The sequence below is a fragment of the Dermochelys coriacea genome, chromosome 6, assembly GCF_009764565.3.
Source record: "Dermochelys coriacea isolate rDerCor1 chromosome 6, rDerCor1.pri.v4, whole genome shotgun sequence".
Classification (NCBI taxonomy): domain Eukaryota; kingdom Metazoa; phylum Chordata; order Testudines; family Dermochelyidae; genus Dermochelys; species Dermochelys coriacea.
Window position 1 is genome coordinate 50,423,022 of NC_050073.1, and position 20,490 is coordinate 50,443,511.

At 41.7% G+C, this 20,490-nt stretch overlaps 1 protein-coding gene across 3 annotated transcripts in view; it reads right to left on the minus strand.

The window, feature by feature from the left end:
- The window catches only part of LRRC4C (leucine rich repeat containing 4C), a 1,007,170-nt gene that overhangs the window by 485,832 nt on the left and 500,848 nt on the right, over positions 1-20,490 (minus strand). The window lies entirely within an intron of this gene.

The following is a 20,490-nucleotide window of genomic DNA, read 5'->3' on the forward strand; positions in this document are numbered from 1 at the left end:
ACAATCCGACATGTGTGATGAAGGCTGACCTTTCCTTGGAGGATTCATCTAGCGGTACCTGACAGTAGCCCTTGGTTAAGTCCAAGGTAGAGATGAATTGGGCCCATCCCAGTTTCTCCAATAGTTCATCTGTGCATGGCATTGGATAATTGTCTGGGCGAGTTACAGCATTTAGCTTACGGTAGTCCACGGAAAAACGCATCTCCCCATCTGGTTTGGGAACTAGAACCACTGGAGATGCCCAGGTACTGCCGGAAGGGTGGATTACACCCATCTCTAGTATATCCTTGATCTCCCGTTCTCTAGCAGTTTTAGCTTGAGGAGACACCCAGTAAGGTTGGGCTCTAATTGGGTGAGCATTACCTGTGTCAATGGAGTGGTATGCCCGTTCAGTCAGTCCTGGGGTGGCTGAGAACATCAGTGCATAGCTAGTGCACAGCTCCGTGATCTGCTGTTGCTGCATATGCCCAAGAGTCATCTAGAGGTTCACCTCTTTCACACCACCAGCACTTCTCCCTTCATAGTAGACAACGTCAGGCCACTCAGCGTCATCTTCTCCCTGGGCTGTAAACTGACAAACCTTTAATTCTCTGGAATAAAAGGGCTTTAGAGATGGTACACCTTAGGCTTTCTTTGGAGGTGGGGAATGCTATGAGATAATTAACAGCTCCCAGGCGCGCCTGGACCGTGAATGGCCCTTCCCACGACGCTTCCATTTTATGGGCCTGGAGCGCCTTTAAGACCATTACCTGGTTCCCTACTTTGAAGGAACGCTCTGGCATGTTTATCATACCAGGCTTTTTGCTCTTTTTGAGCATCCCGCAGGTTTTCTTTAGCAAGGGCTAAAGAGGTTCAGAGGGTGTTTTGTGGGTTGGTTACACATTCCAGAATGTTTGTTCCTGGAGAAGGTGTAAACCCCTCCCATTGTTGCTTCACCAACTGTAATGGCCCCTTAACCTCGCAGCCATATACAAGTTCAAATGGTGAAAACCCTAAACTGGGATGTGGTACAGCTCTGTAAGCAAAGAGCAACTGCTGCAACACTAGGTCCCAATCATTGGAATGCTCATTTACGAATTTACGTATCATGGCCCCCAAAGTTCCATTAAACTTCTCCACCAGGCCATTTGTTTGATGATAGTAAGGGGTGGCAACCAAGTGATTCACCCCATGAGCTTCCCAAAGGCTTTCCATAGTTCCTGCCTGGAAATTAGTTTCTGCATCTGTAAGGATGTTGAAGGGCCAACCTACCTTGGCAAAAATGTCTGTTAGTGCCCGACACACACTTTTAGCCCTGGTGTTGCTTAGAGCTACTGCTTCCAGCCATCGGGTGGCTAAATCCATGAAAGTCAATATGTACTGCTTCCCTCTGGGTGTCTTTTTCAGAAAAGGACCCAGAATATCCACAGCTACTGCCTGAAATGGAACCTCAATGATGGGGAGTGGCAGGAGAGGAGCTTTGACCTGGTCTTGGGGTTTTCCCACTCTTTGGCATACCTCACAAGATGGGACATAGGCAGAAACATCCTTGCCCATTCCCTCCCAATGGAATGACCTCCCCAAACGGTCTTGGGTCTTGTTCACCCCAGCATGGCCACTAGGATGATCGTGGGCTAAGCTCAAGAGCTTTTCTTGGTACTTAGTTGGAACTACCAACGGTCTCAGAGGATGCCAGTTTTCCACCAGAAAGAGTTTCCTTGTATAAAAGTCCTCTTTCTACAACAAACCGGGATCAATTAGAAGAGTTGAGAGGCAGTGGGTTGCTCCATGCCTCCATCCAAGCTTTCTGGAGGCTTTCATCTGCTTCTTGTTCAGCCTGGAACTGTTCCCTTGATGCTGGAGACATCAGTTCCTCACTGGATTGTGGACCTGAGCTTGGTCCCTCTGGAACCCATACAGATGATGGGGCTGTTTCCGTTGATGGTGAACCGCGCCCCACTGGTGCACTATGGAGTATTTCAGGCTCTGGCTGAGCCTCTGGTGTAGGGTCATCTGCTGCTGCTGCCAGTTCAGGCTCAGTGGTGCCCTCTGGTGTTGGAGCTGTAGATGGGGTTGCAAGTGCTGGACTCAGTGCTGGCTGCTTCACCAGTTTTGGTTCGGGGACTGGCTTTGGCTGGGTCTCTGGGACTGGAACTACTATGGCCATCGCAGTCATTGGCAGGGGATCCTGTTCCACCACCTCCATCTGGGTCTCTGGTAACACAGATGGGGCTCAGGAACAGGGATAGGTGTGGAAGCTTGCTTAGTCTGGCTGTGGGTGATCATTCCCACCCTCTTGGCCAGCTTTACCTGGTTGACCAAGTCTTCCCCCAGCAGCATGGGAATGGGATAATCATCATAGACTCAAAAGTCCACATTCCTGACCAGCCCTTGTACTGGACAGGCAACTTGGCTGTAGGGAAATCTAAAGAGTTGGACTTGAAGAGTTGAAACATCACTTAGGCCTCTGGGTTGATTAAGCTGGAGTCCACTAAGGATTGATGGATAACTGTCACCTGTGCTCCAGTGTCCCTCCATGATGTAACCTTCTTCCTGCCCACACTCACAGTTTCCCTTCACTCTAAGGATATGTGGGAGGCATCTAGGCCTGAGGACCTTTGGTGTGACCCCAGTACAATGAACTGTAATCTACTGGGATTCTTGGGGCAGTTGGCCTTCACATGCCCCAGCTCTTTACATTTAAAAGATAGCCCAGTTGACTGGTCATTAGGGCGAGGTGGGTTGCTGGAGAACAGTGTGGTAGGACGATAAGGTGTCTGGGATTTTCCTTGGGATATAGGTGGGGCCTTGGGTTGCCCCAGGTGATAGGGTTTTGTTTCGGGTTGCCCCTTCTGATACTCACCCCAACTGCTACCAGTTTTTTTTCCTCTTTTCTGCCACCTCCACCCATTTGGCTCCAATCTCCCCCGCCCCTTTTCAGTGGACATTCATTTGTACCACAGCACGTTCTGCTTTCTGAGGTATAGGCCTTTTGTGAGGGATGTTGGGGCCACCTTCCTTTGTGAAAAAGTTGAAATTCTATCATGCTTCCAGTATGATGACCAAAATGACACTGTCAATATCTCACCATTGAAACAGACTGCTATGTATGTTTGTGGACTAGAAGCTGTCACATATATACCATAAATGTGCCATCAAAGTAGCAATAGGAAATCCACATATTAGGCTTATCTGAAACAAGAAATTCACATTGTGGGATTATGAATATCCTTAACTTTTTGGTCTGCAAAAAGTGGGATGGGTTCCTTATGAGAGCAGGCTCCAAGCTCATACAAGGAATTCTAGTGGTGGTGTTATTTTTCCCTTTTTCCAAAATATTCAGAGATCATGATTTTTAACTGATTTGTCCATTATTGATAATTACTGGAAAAATGATGGCTAACTTACTTAATATTTGATATTAAAGATTGAGATTTTTTTTATTCTTGCATGTAATGGGTCACATAATTCGCATGGTATTGCTCGTAAGTCATGCAATCAAAAAACAGGAATAATTCAGTTTTCAGTATATAAATATTCATTAACAGGATGTTAATTTTTGTTTTTTATATACATTTTCTCATTTTTTGCAAGAGTTCTTAATTGAAGAGATTAAGAATGTGAGTGTAGCAAACTGACAGGCTGTATTTGCTAGAATATCATGAATACTTTTTGTGCTGCATTTTCCCATTTCGAATATGGCACAATGAAAAAAAAAATTCCAGATCAAAGGAGGAAAAACAAAAAATGCTGAACTAACTCTGAAAGTGACACAAGTTTGTCAATTTCATTCTTCTTCAAAGTGAAGAATGAAGAGGGTCATTCATTTCACATTTCTATCTCCTGAACTTCTCAACAATAAAAACAAATGCAGCTGCAATGCAGCAAGCCTGAGCGGTCAGCCAAGAAACTGACAGTCTCTTCTGGGAATGAAAAATGATTGTCAGCATGAAAGATAGCTGGGTGAAGAGGCAAATCCCGCACTGTGTCTCAGTTTGCCTGTCATCATTTACTCATAAGGTCTGACCAGTTTGGGGAGGTATCAAGGGAGCAGCTGTCAAACTCAAGGCAGCAGGATTGTGAGGGGAGACTGGGGAGAACAATATAAAAACATCCCATTAAAATTATGATTGATCATGACCTGTGTAATGGAGTCAAAGTGAATATCAAAAGTAGGCAAAGTGAAAAGGCAACGGTTCAAGAAAGAACTATTCAGTCATCCAGCCCAAGACTTTCAAAAGTAGGTAACTCAAGTTAGCCTCCTCAGTAACTAGTCAGAAGTGATGAGCTCCTAGCAGCAAGCACTGAAGCCAATGGAGATTTAGAAGTCTATTCAGCTGCTGTTTTAGGACATCACACACATTTAATTTTTAAATCTTGAGATTTAAGATCAGCAAATCACAAGATTAGCAACTGGAGAATATTTGATTTTCTGTTTTGCAGGAAACTCCGCTATTTTGACCCCCCCCCCATTCCAAAACAGAACAAAGGTTTTTTTTTTCCCCCAACGATCTCCCAGGAAACAAAATTAAAAACGTTTCAGGTTGATCAAACTATTTTGGTCCCATTTTGGCTTATATTTCATGTTTTATTATATAATCATAGGACTGGAAGGCACATCAAGAGGTCATCTAGTCCAGTGGTTCTCAAAGCCTGTCCGCTGCTTGTTCAGGGAAAGCCCCTGGCACACCGGACCGGTTTGTTTACCTGCCATGTCTGCAGGTTCGGCCAATCGCGGCTTCCACTGGCCGTGGTTCACCGCTCCAGCCCAATAGGGGCTGGGGGAAGGGTGGCCACCATGTCCCTTGGCCCGTGCCGCTTCCCGCAGCTCCTATTAGCCTGGAATGATGAACCACGGCAGGTAAACAAACCGGTCCGGCACGCCAGGGGCTTTCCCTGAACAAGCAGTGGACCAGCTTTGAGAACCACTGATCTAGTCCAGTCTCCTGCACTCCTGGCAGGACTATTATCTAGACCATTCCTGATAAGTGCTTGTCTAACCTACTCTTAAAAATCTCCAGTGATGGAGATTCTACAATCTCCCTAGGCCATTTATTCCAGCGCTTAACCACCCTGACAGGAAATTTTTTGTAATGTCCAACCTAAACCTCCTTTGCTGAAATTTAAGTCCATTGCTTCTTGTCCTATCCTTAGAGGTTAAGAACAATTATTCTCCCTCCTCCTTGTAACAGCCTTTTACGTATTTGAAAACTTATGTCCCCATTCAGTCCTCTCTTTTCCAGACTAAACAAACCCAATTTTTTCAATGTTTTCTAGACATTTAATGATTTTTGTTGCTCTTCTCTGGACTTCCTCCAATTTGTCCACATCTTTCCTGAAATGTGGTGCCCAAAACTGGACAATACTCCAGCTGAGGCCTAATCAGCGCGGAGTAGAGCAGAAGAATTACTTCTCGTGTCTTGCTTACAATACTTCTGCTAATACATCCCAGAATGTTGTTTGCTTTTTTTTCCCCCCAACAGCAATACACTGTTGACTCACATTTAGCTTGTGATTCACTATAACCCCCAGATCCCTTTCCGTAGTACTCCTTCCTATGCAGTCATTTACCATTTAGTATGTGTGCAACTGATTGTTCCTTCCTAAGTGGAGTACTTTGCATTTGTCCTTACTGAATTTCTTCCTATTTCCTTCCGACCATTTCTCCACTTTGTCCAGATCATTTTCAATTTTATTCCTAGCCTCCAAAGCACTTGCAACCCCTCCCAACTTAGTATCATCCACAAACTTTATAAGTGTACTCTCTATGCCATTATCTAAATCATTGATGAAGATATTGGAGAACCAGACCCAGAACTGATCCCTGCAGGACCCCACTGAATATGCATATACCAGAGTTTGAGGCCAAGGAAACAAGAAAGGCATCTCCTAAAGAGTTGCAACCAGGTCTTCTCCTCACACTTAAATCAACAATATTTTGTGTTGGACAATGCCACAAAAAGGTCTATCTCAGGGAAGCCCAAAGTGAGAAAAATCTTCCATAGGATAGGATCCCTCAGCTCCAATTCATTATCCTGACAGAAATGTTTGCTCACTGTGTCTGCTGCGGTGGTTTCCAGACCTGGTAGACATACTGCCAAGATATTGATTCAGTAGGTTATGCTCCAGTTCCAAAGTTTTATTGCCTTTGCACACAAGGATATGAATCTTGCTCCTCCTTGGCAGTTGCTTTGTTGTCTAGTGGGACTCTGCCTGTGTTACCCTTGATCTTGGGTAGAAAGTAGCTGCACATTTAGTGAACTGTTCTGAGATCAAGTAGATTGATGTAAAGAGGAAACTACTGAGACCCCATATGCCTTGTACTGTGAGGTTCCGAAGGTGAGCTACCCAGCCTGCTAAGGAGACATCTGTGGTCATGATCTTGGGGGGGGGGCACAGAAGAATAGAACTCCCCTGCAAACATAGTGGGGCTCCTTCCACCATAACCTGCAGAAGTAGGTGCCAGGGTCAGGGTTGCATGTGGTTTCTTTGAGTCCCTGCATTTGGAGGACTCAGAGGAGGGTACCAAAGTTGGTGCAGAAGGCGGTTTTTGTTGAGAAACTTCTCAGCGTGCAGCATACTGGAGGTTGCCTTTGCCAGTACAGCAATCTCAGTATCAGAAGAGGCAGAAGCCTTGCCAGTACTTGTACCAGATGCAAGGTCTGTGCTTCTTTGGTTGGGGGGCAACTTCTACCTCTTCTTAGTCCCTCTATTGTGGGATCTAGTTCTGTTCTTCTTAGAAGATTTCAGAATTTCTGAAGGTGGCCCCAGGTTTCTCCTCAATGAAGCTGGAGAAATGGAAGTTGCCCAGGCACACAGGTAGACTGAGGGTGTACCAGGGTGAAGGTAATAGGAGAAGGAATTGGGCCACAAAATGGTAGCAGGTTTCAAACAACATTCCATAAGGAGGAATTTGAGCCTTTCCTCAGCTTCCTGGATCTGCTCTTAAAGCCAATGCAGTCTGTGCACTTAGATAGAACGTGGTACTCTCCAAGACAGTAGAAGCAGCTGGAATGTGGGAAAAAGAACTACTTCAGATTTGGCAGGGCTTGAAGCCTGGAGTTTGGGGCATAACCCCGAAGACAGAGGCCACAGGCAAAGAGAAGCAGCGCAGGTCAGATGTGAGGGAGTTACAAACACAAAAACAAAAAAGTGGGAGGGATCGCTGTCCCCTTTGACAGTTCTCAGGGTACACTGGAGTGAGAGTCACCTTATTATTTCCTGCTTCCATTTAGATGGAGTCTAGTTTGTGGTAGCTCCTTAATATCACCAGCCTGACAGCCACTCAATCATTCTACCACTGGCGATGTCAGCCCTGATTTTTGTTTTACAAGTTAACCCAAGGTGCACCCCAGTTCCCAAGTTTCTTTGAAGTACTCCTCTGGGATATCTAGATCTGGCAGAGGCTACTCATAGAAATTATGGATTCCCTGCTCCCAGAGGAACAGTGTATCCTGGTTTAACCTGAAGTCACCACTCCTGTATAATACACAGCACTTGAGAGCACTTACAATAAAACAAAAAAAAAATTATGAAAATCTCCACTAGAAACAGAGAGCAATGTGAACAAATAGCTATAACATAAAACAAAAAAAATCACAAGATACAAACTAGGGCCTACATTTATCAAGTTACCTTTCCTTAAAATAGGTTTTCCATCAAGAGTTCAGTTTGTTGCAGAGCTGGCTGAGTTCACAGGAGCCAGGATCCAAATGTTTAGGAAATACACCACCGTTCCACAACATGTCTCCTCAATGAATGAATAAAGAGTGTCTTTCTCTACTATGATATTCTGAATCAGTCTCTTGCCTTTATAACAGACTATAGATTATGTTTCTTTTTTTTACCTCCAAGCGGTTTCAGTTGTTTGCAGTTGTCTTTTATGATTTTCCATTGATTGTTCTGTGATGGGGCAAAGGTAGACAATTGAGTCTTGTGTTACATTACCAGCCAACGAGGGATGAGTGGCAACTCTCCCCTGTATGAATAGGCCATCAGCAAGTAATATCACTCCTTGGTGACTCCTTTTAACATTTAGATGTCAAGGGCATACATTTCAATATATAGTTACATTAACATATAGTTAAATACTACCCATACACACAGCATGCCATGATTATGAACATCAGTAAGCTGCAAGCTTTAAATAGAGATCTTCATGTTACTCTTTATGGACAAATACCCTATAAACAATTTATTTAATATAGTGAATTTGTCAGGTTTGAGATAAGAGTTGTTTGCAAAGAATGGGGAACCTTTGCTCAAGGATGCCTTTGTCTCTCAAGCCCCCAAAACACACATACTATGCGCAAGGAATTAAGAAAACAATAAATACAATTAAATTGAAATAAAATAAAAAAGATAAAAATAAGTAAGCTAGCTATGCTTGATGCTAATGGCGATTGGAAAACTACACCTCTAGCTGCAGGTAGTTGAGAAGGAACTGGAGTAGTGGTCAGCTTTCCCCATATGTCCTTGTATTAGAGCATGAGGAAGATTAGGGTGCAAGACTCTGTGGGCACTACTACCAAAAATATCCAAACAAGAGACAACAGGGGCATGCACATACCTAAAATGACAGCTACTTGTAGTAGTATCTATAACACTTCACTAACACCACCACACCATTTTGTGTTTTCATAGCACTTTCCTTCTGATGCTCCCCAAGCATCGAAAAACATTCATGAATGTGTCCCAACAGCCCCACTTTGAGGTAAATATCATCCCCATTTTACATTTGAGGAAACTGAGTAATGATGTGGTTAAGGGATTTTCACAAGGTCATAATGAAAGCTATGGCAGGGCCAAGAAATAATTTATATCCAAGTCTTAGTACTCGTTCATGCATAGTCTAGTCTTTGTATGCATAAATGGACATTTGTACATGCATATCTGTTAACTAGATCCATAATTATCCATTTACACATTTCTGCATGCACAAAATAAATAAAGGCCTTTCTGTGGGTCCAGTTATGTATCCCATAGAACAATGCTGGATACAGTCTCTGAGCTGCTGGTACAATAAGCTTGTGATGTTTATATTTGAAACCATTTTGTACCACTTGGGGAACTTAACTACAGAAGAGTTGTTTGTTTTCAAGTATCTTAAATCTCCTGCTCACTAGATTAAACATATGATAAATAGCTATAAATATAAAAATCAGCAAATACAGAATTTGTGAGCAACCATTCACACTGAGGTATTAAATGGTAACTGGAGACTAGATGCAAAAAATAATTGCCAATATTTTCCTCATAAATACTAAACCTTTAAGTACCAAAAAAAGCCAACAAGCACACAATTAGCAAACTGACAAAATATTCTCCTGAGTCCTGCCATCAGCTGCTGTTCCTGTGAATACTTTTTGCTATATTAACCCATCTCTAGAACGGAACATGCTCCTTTCCCGTCTTGTTTCAGAATATTTCGTGCACAGCATATTGACAGCATGTCAAGCAGTTTTTCCACTGTTAGAAACAGTTGATTTTAAAATGGTGTCACTGGTTGACATGCTGTAAAGGTGACTGAGTACTTGCAAAGGTAATAGGCTTGTTATTAACACCATTTGCTAATGAGTTACTGTAACATACCATACATATGTCTCATCATTGCTGGCACCATTCCAGGTCTAAAATGTTGGCTAATATTCACTGCAGGGAAAGTGTCTTAATTCATGAATATTGTAACTAGGTTGTATGCTCTAGTTGTCACAGTTTCAGGATAACTGCACCTGTATTCCTGCTTCATGGTCCCTCAAAGGAACAACTGAAGGTTTCCAGCTCCGAGCTGTCACCTCTCGAGTAGAGACCTGTACCTCTCTACTTCCTGACCAAGGGTTTTAAGGCTGTACAGTTCCCTGCCTTACATTGCAATATCCCCAGCCAGCCTCTCTGCCTGTAGTTTATTTTCTCACCAAGTGCTATGACCGGTGTATTACCAGCAGTTATCAGTTACCACACAGCTCTTTCTAAGCAAGCAAATTTATTCTTAAGGTAAAAGCATTTCAGAAAAAAAATATAATAAAACAAACAAAAACAAAAACAAAACAAACAACAAAAGTTCCTGTATGCAAGCTAAAACCTTACAAGAAGTCACCAATCAGTCTCATGGGGTCCTGTTACAGGGTTATCATTCACTGCCACTGCACCTCTGTGTTTAGATTTGGAAAAGTGTCTCATGGCATTGATTGCCCCCTTCTGCTCACTCTACGATAGTCTCTCCTGGTAACTTGGCCCTCTGATCAGAACTCCATCTAGTCCACCCTTTCTGGGGTTACAAAGTCCAAAAGGACCACTATAAAATGCTTCTCTGGACGGCTCTGGCCAGCACATCCCTCGGCCCACGTCGCTTCCCGCAGCCCCCATTGACTTTGGGAAGCGAACTGCGATCAGCCGAATCTGCAGAGGCAGCAGATAAACAAACCATCCCGGCCCGCCAGTGGATTTCCCTGACAGGCCACATGCCAAAGGTTGCCGATCCCTGCTATAGCACCTTTCATCCAAGGAAATCTAAGCATTTCACAAACCTTTCTCACAACAGCTCTGCAACATTTATATGACTATTTCCAAGTTATAAAAGGATAAAACAAGGAACAGTAGAGGTTAAATGGTCACACAGCATGTCAGTAGTACAACAAGTATAGGATAAAAATTCTAACTCTCGGCTCCTGTTCTAACCACTAAATATACTGCCCTCTCTATTGCATTTATACCAATAGCCTAATTAATGGAGAGTAAGTGAAACCCAGCATCATGGTCAAGTGTCATGGACAACAATAAGAATTTTGTAAAACAAGAGAATGACTGTGGCCCCAGCAAATCTCCTGCTTTCCTAAAGTTATTTCTATTGACTGGTTTCCTTCCCTGTGATTATCAGTTTAGAAACTCTTCCAATTCTTAAGCTCGCTGATAATTTTTAAAACTTCAGTAACCATTTACCTTCCATTCATTCCTTGTTCATTTCAGAAATTCAATTTGAACTGATCCACCCTTTTCCTTGAAATCCCAGGTAAAGCAAACATTTGAGGGTTGTTGGGTTTTCTTTTTGTTTGTTTTTTAAGAAAACATACACCGGTAATATAGCTTATATTTTGTGTAATGTAATGTAATGTTAAAAAATGCTTGAAGAAATCTGGGAGTGCAAGCCTTTGGAAGGCCAATTTTTATTATATAATTCAAGGAGGAAAATCATAACCATAGATTTAAAAACAAAAAAAACCAAAACACTTTCTTCTTTCCAAAATAAAAAAAATTGAATAGAAATTAACCAAATATTTCCTAAAAATAAAACACTAAAAAAAATTCAATTAAAGCAGCATGGCTTTGAATCCCTCTCTCTTTTCTTATATTTATATTTTTCAAAAGTAAAACAATTATGTGTAAAATCCTATCCGGACCCCAGTCTCCTACTTTGCAGGTCAGGTTTTCTAGTTTTCAGTAACCTCTCTTGGACTGACTAGTTGACATTATTCAGGACAAAAAAAAAAAAAAAAAAATGCCAGGAAAGCTTCCTGGAATGTTTATCTTCTCCACTAAAAATGTCCACTCCGTTTCATTCAGAAACCATACAAAATCCTAGCGATGAAACCCCTGGGGGTGGGGTGGTGGGACACACTCAAGAAAGCCAGAATGACTGCACTTGCCTTTCTTGTCTCCTCAGAAGCCAGGCCTGGCTTCTGCCCTATGAAGATCAGGCCACTACTTTCAAAACAAACAAACCCAAAAACCAAAAAATCCAAGACTCTTCCTCCTGTGAAACAGTCTTGTACCAACAAACCTGAGCATGGGAAGAAACATCCCAGTCATGCTCTACCCCATCAACTTCTAATTTTGAAGAACAACGTCCTGTGTCCTGAGTAAAAGAGCCCCACTCTACAAGCCTCACTCTGAGAGCCCAGAGCCTGACTCTTACAATGTTGTTTGTGCTGTATTTCCATGCAAATTATTCTCCACTTCCTCACGGTCTTATTTGTCAGCTCAGAGAACGATTAGAAGACCCCTTTAAATGGTTCTAGTTCTGTACCTCCAACATAGGGGATAATCATGCCAGACATGCTCCTGTCCATTAATCCATCATCTGGTCATATAATTTTTCTGGTGTATGTGTTTTTTTTTTAATGAGCTACAGTGCTAGTTTGCCAAAATATTGATTGTATAATCTTAATTCTTACCCAGAAATACCTCCATTGACCTTGCATTGTCCTATTTCATAGGCTTCCTACCCTAAACTTATGCCAGTTACAGTTCCCTTGGGTTCTCAGTCACTTGCTATTCCAAAGTTCTACCTTTGTTGTTCAACTGGTAAACAGGGCTTTTTGCACAGCTTGCCCTTTTTATCTGCAAAACAACCTGAACTCCTTACAGTCAGCGATGTTCACTTGCTACCATGTTTTTAAAGGGTAAGATGAAGACTCTCTTTCTCTTTTTAATATTGCATTTAGCTGAGCTCATGTATAATCCTTTTTAAAGCGTTCAGCGCCTTAGGATGTTGTTTGCATGATAAGGCACTTTACAGATAAGCCAAACATGAACATTATTAGGTTTGAGGTTGTTCCTCAAACACTGCACACAAGCAAATGCTCTGGGCAGCTACACAGCTCTCTTTTGCCCAGAGGACTGAACAGGAGGATGGGCTGATGCATTGGCTGTCTGCAGCAATCAGAAGGTTCAGGAAGCAGCCTTCCCCAATCTTGGACCTTTAAGCAGAACACTGTTCTGTAATGACCCCATTTGACTTAATGGCAGCACTTTATACTATGAACTGATATGTGATCTCAAGCAGATGCTGGAGGAATCAGACCCCAAACACTATATCCTGTGGTCTGAGAGGATATATGAACGGACACAGAAGATTGCTTACTCTACCTGACAGCAGTTACTTCTTCTGCTCCAGTGTTGATATCAGCCACTTGGGCAAATTGGAAAGAATCAAACAGACCATGACAAGATTGTAAAACCCTTGGTTAGGAGCCATAAGGTCTCAATTGTTTGAAAAGTGCCAAGCCCACTGCTGTTTGATGAACAAATTATAATATGAAATGTTTTATGTCAGCTGTGAGCACATGCTTCCAGTAACAAAGAAAATGCCATCAGGCTCAGGGGCTAAGACACTAAAAAACAGTTAAGCATTTTTTAAAAATCCATAATAATTTTCAAGATACTATTTTTCATGTAGTTATTTCTTTAAGTAAAACAAAACATCACAGTTGGAACACCAAACTGTCTTCTTCATCTAAACAGTGCAAATGCAGCACCCTCCAGTTGGGGTTGTACCAACTAGCATCTTAAACTACACAGTGGTCAGCCCACTGTATAACTTGACTAGATGAACTCTCTCAGGTGCTTTATGTATGTATGTTTATGAGCCTCTTGGTTAGGTCTATTGAAATTAAAGGACATTGCACATTGTGAATGATTCAGATATCAGATGACAGGACTGTAAAGCAAAACAGAAAAATCATGTCCAAACTCTGTGGCAGGTTGTAAAGGAGGAAGACCTCATGTCAGGAGCAATCAAGTATATCACCCAAAGCTATCTTGCACTGTATTTTTAGATGCCCAAGGAGTTATATGGACACTGGGAATTAAAGGAGTTAATAATAAATATGGTATAGCCAGAAAGAAGTTTGTCTATGTTTGCCCTCCATGTCGCTTCCTGTTCACAACACTATGTGGACACACTTGCAAAGGCACAGCTCTCCTGGCTTGGCAGATAATAAGGGCATCTGTTTGGGTAGGAAATCCGGACCTGCTGTTTATATTTTTGACTCCTTCTAGCCTATACTAGCTGAATGCTTTAATTTGAGAAATGAAGGTGCAAACATGATAAGGTGATAGATAACTTTGAATGTATTATAGTAAGCGGGGAGAGTTTGTGTTTTGTTTTTAAAAAAGACATTTTCCCATCCTTACCATTCTGTCCAACAATCATAAAAGTAAATTATAATTGTTAGCACTTACATATCACTTCTCTCATCTATAGGTCTCATACTGGTTATAACCCACCTTTTATGGACATGGAAACTAAGACACACTGATTTATCCAAGGTCACACAATAAGTCAGTGAAAGATTTGAGAGTAGAACCCAGAGCCACTGACTCAGTCTAGTCAGTGTCCTAACAACTGTGCAATACTGAGGAGCAAGCATTGGATAGGGGAACACAAGATATTCAGACTCTGGATCCAACCACAAACTTACATCAAACATGAATCCACTATACCACCCACAGCACTCGAGCACATCACCCAGGGAGTGCAGCAGTGGCAGTGAATGGCAAACCAATGGGGAACAACCTTCTCTTCTGTGCTCAGGGCTGGCCTCCAGCAGTGCAGGACTGTTATTAGACAGTAACTTCTTTATTCAGCTATCCCTCTCCTTCCACTCACACAGTGGAAGTGAGCATCCAGATTTGGACAGTGCTTTTCACACAAGTTCATTGTGATGAACCTTAGCAGGACCTAACATAGCACAGACAACATAGCTAGTACTATGCCTCATAGCATTAAGAGGATACACCTCTTGAAGACACCTGCATATAGTAAACCAAGCAGAGAGTTCTTCTCATAGTTCCCAGCAAGATTCCCCACAAAAAAGTAGCAATGTTTAGGACCAGATCCTCAACTGATGTAAACTGCCATAGTTCCATGGAAGTGATTGCAACTACGCTGGTTTACACAAGATGAATATCTGGTCCTAGGCAAGTTGCTTTATTAATTTAAGATTCCTTTCAGTTTGTGACTGAACTTCCTACAGTGAAAGACAGGCACAAAAACCACCCTCAAAACAAGCAGAAAAGACTACCTGCACTCTCTATTGGACAAAAGGTGTATTTTGCTGTGGCCAGACTGTATGGTCTATACCATATTTTCAACTGTACAAGTGTTGTATTTTTTTAAAAAAGGTTTTGGAGAGCTTCTGACGCCAGTGTGAAAATCAGGCATTTGGAGAGCATCAATCCTGCAGAGCACCAAAACAGGATTCCTAGGTTTAGTTCCTATATTTGGCATTGACCTACCAGGTATAGTCACACTACCATTTTGGTAGCGTAGAGGGGTCCACTCACTGCAGGAGAGCCTCCTCATGGCCAAGCATAACATAGCAGCTGTATCCTCATATAGCTCCCTCTACTGATGGCTGTTCCGTCACTGCTGTGATCTCTCTTCCTACAGCTTGACCCTTCAGCCAAGTCACACGTTAGTCCACCCCTTCTGGCGTGACAGAGTCCAACCCAGCTATAATTCAATGACCTTACAGGAAGTCTTCTATCAGTCTCTGGGCTCCATTATCTTTATATCTCTTCAGATGGTTTCCTCTCCCCTTCCTTGGTGGCTGGTAGGGGAACCCAGGCCCTCCCTCTACTGTAGGTTCCAGCCCACGGATTCTGTAGCTGCCATCAAAGATGTACTCCCTCATACTCTTTGATGTCTCTCAGGTGCACTATTCTGCCCCCCGATAATGGCTGCAGACTGACTTACTCTAACGCGCACACGCACATGCGCGCGCGCGCGCACACACACACTTTTTCTCTGTGCAGCCCCCTTTCTGCTACAAACTATGTGGCTTTATAACCAACATCTAGCCCCTCAACAGCTGGAGTTGGTTATCCATTACACCTGGCTCTCTGTCTCACAGGTACTGCCAGGCATGTTAATTGGCCTCAGGCCCACATTAACTCCTTTAGGGCTTGTGTGGGGTACACACCCCAGAACAGGTACCTAAAGTGGAAGAGGGGTATAAAACAGGTGACATATAGATACCCAAACTTTTAAATGAAGTCTGATTGTTTAGAATCTTAAGACTTCAGAAAGTTCCTCCCCTGCCCTGTTTTTTCTAGAGCCAGTAGGGAATTTTTGAACAGAGCTTGTTGGGGTCAGAAAATATCAATTTGTCAAAACTGAAACTTTTTGTGGAAATGTGTCACTTCTGATAAAAATCTCTCAGATCCAGGAGGGAGAGACCCCATCACATAATAGCTAGGTGGTAGGTGTTCAGCTGAAATGAGAGACTCCCAGGCTCTGCCTGAACCTGGGTCTTCCACTTGCCAGATGAGGGCCTACCCACGGAGCAATTGGCTATTCTGAAATAGGTGGGTCTCTCTTTCCTCCCCCACCCCATATCTTTTTCTTCCTCCCTTCCCCCCATCCCGCTCCCCCCATAAACCATTTAAATGGTCTGAGTTTAATTCCTCACTGGAATGAAAACAAATCAAACCATAACATTTTCCAGAGATTGGAATTCTTGTTTTCTAGCCAGGCCTACTTTTTTTCTTCATGGTTCATTCAGCCCCATATGCTTAAAAACTCTGAATGTAAAGGCAATGTAAAAATGCCTTTTGTGACTATTTTGATACTCGGTTCACTCAAACTGAAGCTCAGTGTCCTGACTGAAACAGTTTGCTGCAGATTAAATAGAAACTACCGGTATGTTGAGATCAACTACTTCCAGTCTTAGACAAGGAGATATTTGAAGTATTTTACTACTATTGCCCTGAGACAGCTTGTGGCAGCTCTATGATTCTCTTGTCCAAATTGGTTTAGACACATTTCAGCAAATGGAAGTGATCCATTGTCAGGTTCTTTTTGTGGAACAGTGAGAATGTCTGAAACCACATAACTGGTTTGATTAATCTCAAATGTCTTTAGTGTGACAACAGCTACATTCGTCTTTACAGTGTTTGATAGAGGTTACAGCATAAGTCAAAGCTAATGGCAAGCCCGGCCAGGAATTCAGAAGCACAAACACTACAAATGTGGAGTTCATTATTGCAAACATTGGCAAATCTCATGCAGAGTTTGCATTCTGCTAAGTGTCTGAAACTGGAGTGTTTATCTGAACTACCCCAACCACTTAATTCTGCAATATTTGGTTGGAGATCTCATGACATTTCACATAGTTCCTGCTTCCATTCAGAACACTCACTCTCTATAGATATAGATACAGCTATGTGTATATATACACCCATCCACCTTGTTTATGGAGGTGGTTTCAATTAGATTAACTGAAGAAACTCGTAATATATTTACTACATGCCCGTGCAATCAATTGCATGCTTCAATTTATTTATCAAATGCTTATGCTCTTTATCGTATATTTATGACTACCTCACCTAATCACTACTCCATCTCCCCAAGATTTACTCTAACATTCCAAATCCAGCTTGTTTACTCCCCCCCAATCACACACACACGCTGAGATCTTTACAGTTGGATTTGAGGTTGACAAGACATCTGACTTTACAGGCAAAGGGATATGGAAGTATCTCAAATAATAATAATATCTACCTCAGGAGGGCGAGGAGAGCAATTCTTTACATAGTACTTTGAGATGGCTGGATGCAAACTGTAACTCAGTGGTAATATGGTAACAGCTGCCAATATAGCCTCAGTCTAAGTGAGAATTAAAGAAAACAAGAAACAAAAGAGGAAAAGCAAATTCTCTGTGGGAGCTGGTGTGTGTTTCTGGTGCAGCTGGATGTATCAAAACACAAAATGTCAGCTGCTTCTCTCCATTTACTATAGTGAAAAGTATAGTAGACAGAAAACAAGTCACAAGAGATACATACACAACAGGAAAGATATAAAAATATGGCCTCTTTCCTTCCTCAGTAACCAATGTACAAGAGAGGTAGGATTCTTTGTTTTTTTTTTTTTATTTAGATGAAGATAAACCAAGTTCCTGGGATCTGAGCACTCTGGAATTTTGGGATAATTTAAAAGTTGTATCAAGCTCCTGGCTTATCTTCTCACTCTAACCAAAAGCATTCTGTCCAAACAGTCATAGGTGAAGTTCAACTCCAGAGCCTTTGCTTGTTGGCTACATCTCTGATATTTAGGAAGTGTGATTGTGGAAGGGGCAAGTGGATGAAGTGTTTCATGCTGTATCTTCAGCAACAATTGCTTATAATAACAACCACCAGACCAAAAAAAAAAAAAAAGGATGATAATGCCCATATCTGAGTATGAATCCATATATTAACAGCAAGAGACCATGTTATTCCTGCAAAATACGTGCCTGAATCGCAAGAATTTAAAGGCACTTCTGTTTCAAATGACTTTTTAAACAGTATGATTTGTCTAACATATTATTAAGGGCTCTTCAGAGGAAAAGGGGAAAAATGGATTAATAGCAAAGAGCCTATTGATTGAAGTGTAATTTCCATTATCACAGCTAAATTGTATTTTTGCATGCAAGCTGGAGCCTCGGTAAACAGAGATTATTTTTGCATGGGTCCCCTTAAACATATTGTTGCTCATTTCTGTGCTTTGTGTTGTGTCCATTTTATATTAAATTGCAAATAGTAGTGTATCATGTACCAATACAGAATGTGATGTTTTTAAATTAGAAGCCATTTCTCTTACAGCCTCCTGCCATCACTTCTCAATGCATTCAATTTAAAATGACACTGTCAATATAAAAACCCATTTGAAGATATTCCTTATATTGGTTCCCACTAGCACCACCCAGATTATTAAAACTGAAAGAATTTTTTAAATGCTCAATGGCAGCAGGGTTAGGCCATTGCCAAAAGTCAGTGGAAGTTTTAACATTTATTTAGCTGGAAATAAAGACAAGTCAATGCAGGGTGTTTCTGAAAATCCCAACACTGGGGTATTTTTTTTTTGGACTTCACTTACAGTTTGTCTACATTGCAGTTTGTATAGACATATCCACATTAGCTGTACTCTAGGTAGCTCACTAAAAAACAGACATGAGGACACAGCGACACAGGCTTCAGCCTGGACTGCACAATCCTGCCCGACCCCTCTGGATACACACGTGCTGGTCAGCCTGTGCTGAAACCCACACCTCTGCATCCTCACATCTTTATTTGTTGAACTAGCTAGATTATAGCTACCACAAATACAACCACATGTGCCGCCAGAGGCAGAAATTTTGCGTATAGGGTGTGAAAACTGTGCTCCATTACGCTTGCTTCCACTGGTGCCCTGGCTCTGCTGTGTATTCTGATACTGAAGTGGGGCATGCCCCTCTTTATCTCTGCATCCTTGTTCTTCTGTTCCTCCAAGGGGAGCAAGAGCAAGTAATCCCTGTGCAGCCCAGAGGGCAGAGGATGAATGGACTGCTACTGCATGCAGCTCTGCAAGGGGATTGGGATACTTCTTGTTCAACCCTCCACCCCAAGATCGTGTAGTCAGTAGTTTCATTTTTATTTTTAAATTGCTATATGGACAGTTTCACTCATTCTACAACAAGAGTGTACTGGGTTTGACACAGCAGCACTGTAATAAGTTTTTAAAATATTAACTTTTAAAATAAATGGTAAGGACATTTTTAGTGAACATACTAAGTTTTGAAAATCTATTTTCTTTCCAAAACAATGAATATTTTGAACTTAAACCACATTACCACTGATCTTTTAAACACATTTTGGAACAGAAACATTTTGATGTACAGATCAGACTCATGAAAATATTTGTTTTCCTCTGCAATCTAATCTTGCATTTATCATGAATGAAACTATAAATATCGTCAATATCCTACTTAAAGGGATGAATTTGGATACCAGACAGATAGTTGAATGACTGGTTGCAAAAAAACTTCAATGAATTTAGCCCTTATTTCTTTTCATAAGTCATCTGTGAACAGACCAACTTGTACTAATTAATTTACTACTCAATTGTTGGAAACGTGTTTATGAACAAATTTTAGCATATTGGTTGTTAAAAACTTTACAATTTGGCTACTCACTATTCTGGAATAGTAACTGGTCATTTAAGTCACATAGTATCATTTCTACTCTCTCACTGAAGCTTTTAAAGCACAAGAATAACTAATAAAGAATTATAAGCAGTGAACAGCAGCTATCAAACAACAGTGAATCTTTTTGATTATGCACAAAATCCTTTGCGGTCATGATAATTTGGGTATTTACAGGACAAACAGCCAATTCCCAAGTATTTGGGTGAGCAAAACCTGTTCTCACAAATGTTTATGAATAGTGTTGATGGGAATGGGGGCAGGAGGGAGGTAAACAAGAGTATGGACATGGTAGAACCAAGTTTCAGAGTAGCAGCTGTGTTAGTCTGTATTTGCAAAAAGAAAAGGAGTACTTGTGGCACCTTAGAGACTAACAAATTTATTAGAGCATAAGCTTTCGTGAGCTACACGCATCCGATGAAGTGAGCTGTAGCTCACGAAAGCTTATGCTCTAATAAATTTGTTAGTCTCTAAGGTACCACAAGTACTCCTTTTCTTTTTGGTAGAACCAAGCCATCATTCAAAATTCAAATGAAATTTCACAGATACTTTTTTTTGCAGAATCCAAACAGAGCTAACTGAGTGTTCCACCGGAATCTTACACTGGACCTATATCAGACCAAAAGGGCTCTAGGCAGTGACGTCCAACAAATACAGGGAAAAAATCAAGAATTGCAATCCCACCAACAGCAATATCAGAGATGATTTTACTATTCCAGACTGACTGTGCTTAGTGCACATTGCAACGAGACTTAGAATAAATGGTCTTTTGTCCTTCCCTGGTGTATTAGTA